This window comes from Mastomys coucha, unplaced genomic scaffold (genome assembly GCF_008632895.1).
Source record: "Mastomys coucha isolate ucsf_1 unplaced genomic scaffold, UCSF_Mcou_1 pScaffold15, whole genome shotgun sequence".
Classification (NCBI taxonomy): Eukaryota; Metazoa; Chordata; class Mammalia; order Rodentia; family Muridae; genus Mastomys; species Mastomys coucha.
The window spans coordinates 154842954-154846794 of NW_022196897.1; positions in this window are offsets into that span (position 1 = coordinate 154842954).

Genomic DNA, 3841 nt, shown 5'->3' on the forward strand with positions numbered 1-3841 from the left:
ATCGAAAGCAGCTAAGGTTCCTGTGGTTTGGCCTCTGCTGGGGTACTGTATAGATTCACAGCCCTGAAGAGCACCCCCACCCAGGAATCCAGCTGTACTCTTTGTGGTATCTCTCGAGCAAGGCCAGACCTTCTGGCTGAGTGATCCAGCCCCAGGGATCATCCCCAAAACACGCTTATCAGGAGGCCAGAGGATTGTGTAACTGGCCGAAAGGGAAATGTATAGATTTTCAAAAACAAGTTGAAGGTTCAATTGATCGAGCAGCTTTTGTGTATAAAACACTTTCCATTTTACTCTCTGCTTGAGCGATTCTGCTTCCTTCTTAAATATTTTGTAAGTGACTCCCACAATCTTTGTCAAAAGGGTTTTTTTCCCTTCTACTCTTCTCTCTTTTTGGATTATCTACAAGGCAGAAATATCGCCCAAATCCCAAAGAGGCCCATTCACTCCACGGCACCTTTGCCTTTAAGAACATCGGCTAGGGGCTCTCTGTGTCGTTGGCCTAGTTTGGTCATTGTGACCTTGGTGAAAGGACTAGAGATCCAGCCTGTCCCCGAGTTTACTGTCCTGAATGTCTGCCTGTCTTTACAATATAGATTATAATTGAATATAAACTCATCAGAGAACCTTACTGGACAGCTCAAGCCCACAATTAAGAATGCTGATTTCTGCGTGGCAGGGGTGGCGCACACCTTTAATCCCAGCACTTGGGAGGCAGAGGCAGGCAGATTTCTGAGTTCGAGGCCAGCCTGGTCTACAGAGTGAGTTCCAGGACAGCCAGGGCTACACAGAGAAACCCTGTCTCGGAAAAAAAAAAAAAATGTTAATTTCTATGAAAGGAAAAGGTCGCCATTGCTCACGAAGCCATCTGTAAACACCCAAGATGGCATGTGCTTGGAAAGAGAGGACCATCTCCAGCCATGCCAAGGAAGGGAAGATGTGGAGGGATTTTCACCCCCTCCACCCCTACCCCAGACTCTCAAGCAAACAAATGACGAGGCCCCAGTCTGCTGTACTTTGCCTGTGTGTATGTTCATGTGAGGATGTGACAGAGAGTTGTGAGCCATCTCTCCAACCCCAAAATAAAATTTTTTTTAAGATTTATGTATTTATGTATTTATTTATTTTATGTATGTGAATACACCATTGTTCCCTTCAGACACACCAGAAGAAAGCATCAGATCCCATGACAGATGGTTGTGAGCCATCATGTGGTTGCTGGGAATTGAACTCAGGACCTCTGAAAGAGCAGTCAGTGCTCTTAACTGCTGAGCCAGCTCTCCAGCTGAGAGAGAATACTCAAGAGGGGAGCAGTAAAAATGCTAACCCTATGCCTATTGTTGATTGCCACCATCACAGGATCTGGAACCTCCTAGGCGGCAAGCGTAGAGGCACTCCTGAGAAATTACCATTCATGTTAATTGAGACAGGAAGGCTCCTCTAAGAGCGGGCAGCACAATTCCCTGGGCTTAGGACCTCCGCGAGTCTGCACAAAAAACAACTGAGCACAGATGACCACCACTGTCTGCTCCTGACTTAGGATGCAGTGCGAGCCGTGAGCCTCTGCTGCAAGCTCCCCGGCTGCAAGACCCCCCCACCCACCCACCCCACCCACCCCGGCTGCAAGCTCCAGGCCAGGCCTTCCCGCCAGGGTGCAGGGTACGCTTCCTTTTTTATTTAACCTTAAGATTTATTTATTTCCATCTATCTATCTGTCTGTCAGTCTGTCTGTCCATCTATCTATCTATCTATCTTTCTATCTTTTTTATTTTTATTTTTTATTTTTTTATTTTTGGTTTTTCGAGACAGGGTTTCTCTGTGTAGCCCTGGCTGTCCAGGACCTCACTCTGTAGCCTTGAACTCAAACTCGGAGATCCGCCGGTCTCTGCCTCCCAGGTGCTGGGATTAAAGATATGCGCCACCACTGCCAGGCCTATTTTTGTTTTTTAAGGCAGGGTTTCTCTGTGTAGCCTCAGCTGTCTTGGAACTCACTCTGTAGACCAGGTTGACTTTGAACTCACAGAGCTCCACTTGCCTCTGCTTCTGGAGTGTTTGGATTGAGGTTCATGCCACCACCACTTGACTTTGACGTATTTTATTTTTATTTTATGCGTCTAAAATAAATGCCTGCATGAGTACGTGAGTACCACACACACAGGTGCCCTGGACAGCCAGGAGCATATGTCCAATTTCCTGGAACTGGAGTTACAGGTGGTCGTGAACAACCACGAGGGTGCTGGGAACTGAACTCGGGTCCTCAGAAAGAATAACCAGTGCTCTTAACTGCTGAGTCACCTTGCAAGCCCGCTGGTCATGAGGCCAAAGAAACAAGCCCTTTCTTCCGTCTTCCTTATTTTTGAGCCCAGAGTTAAGGAAGCTGAGACTGGAGGGTGTCTGGGACTAGCTGGCCAGTCAGCCTAAGATTATTGGTTCTATGAGACATCCCGTATCAAAAAAACAAGTTAGATGACCCATGAGGAGTGACCCATGAGGAGTGACCCTGAGGGTGACCCCCGACTTGACCTCTGACCCTTGACCCTGACCCCTGACACGTGCACTTCATGGGATTCACTCTGCCATGGGGAAGACTCATAGTAGAAAAGTAAATAATTATGACTAAAACAAATTCTTGGGTAGGGAAGACATGACTCATGTATAGGGGGCTGAATATAAATTCAATATATAGCTGAGGATAAACTTGAACTTTATTTGATCTTCTTACCTTACCGTCTGAGTGCTAGGAGAAGTGTGTGCTACTCTGTTTATTTTATGTGGTGCCAGGGAATCGAACCCAAGGCTTCATGCATGTAGCAGAAGCACCACATTGGCAGAGCTCCAGCCCCCGTTTGGAATCTTATAACCATGTAAATCTGGCTGGCCTGGTCTCACTATGCGTCTCAGTTTGGTTGACCTTAAACTCTCTGATTCTCCTGCCTCAGCCTCCCCAGCACTTGGGAAGGCTGCCTCTCAGCACCTAAGAGATTTTCAGCACAAAATTTAGGGTGCACTTGTTCCTATGCCCATTTTGGGGGAGCCTTCCTGTAGACTATAAGCCCATCTACAGCCCGGGCCAAAGTGCCTCTCTGCGGCCAGGCATTTCCAACTGGCTACGTTCAGTTCTTTAAAGGCAGTAAATATTTGCAAACTACGAACAAATGGCAGGAACCGAACAAAAGCGCGGATCCATTTCAAAGCCGCACTGAGAGCTTAGGAGTCAGGGAAGTCCTGTGGCTGGTGGGGGAGGGGCAGCCAGTGGCTTCCCGAGTTCCTGGCTCTCCCTGGCAGGAGATGACGGGACTTGCTCAGCCGGACTTTTGTGGAGATGCCTTGGCAGTTAAAAGTGTGCGAAATATTTTATGGCATTTGTGTAAAAGGGCTAGTGACATAAATAACCAGCACAGAGAGAAGATGACTTGGAAGATGGGGTCTGCCCACTAGCCAGGCCTAGCCTGCAGCCATCCTGAGTCCCACTTCCTCTTGCACACACGCATGTAGAGTCCTGAGTTGGCGTCAGGTGTCTTCCCCAATCACATGACATCTTATTATTTCTTTTAAAAATATTTACTTTTATCATTTTTAATTATATGTAGGTGCGGATGTCTGCATGAGTATTACACAGGAGTGCTCGTCAGAGGCATCAGATGCCCCGGGAGCTAGAGTTACAGACAGTTACAGTGTGAGCCACCTGACTTGGATACTGGGAACCAAACTCAGGTCCTCTGGAAGCAACAGCTGCTCTTAGCTGTCTGAGCCCTCTCTTGAGTTTCCTTTGGAGACAAGTCTCCGGCTGAAACCAGAGCTCCTAGATTTGGATACACTGACTGGCTGGGAGCCTCAGAAT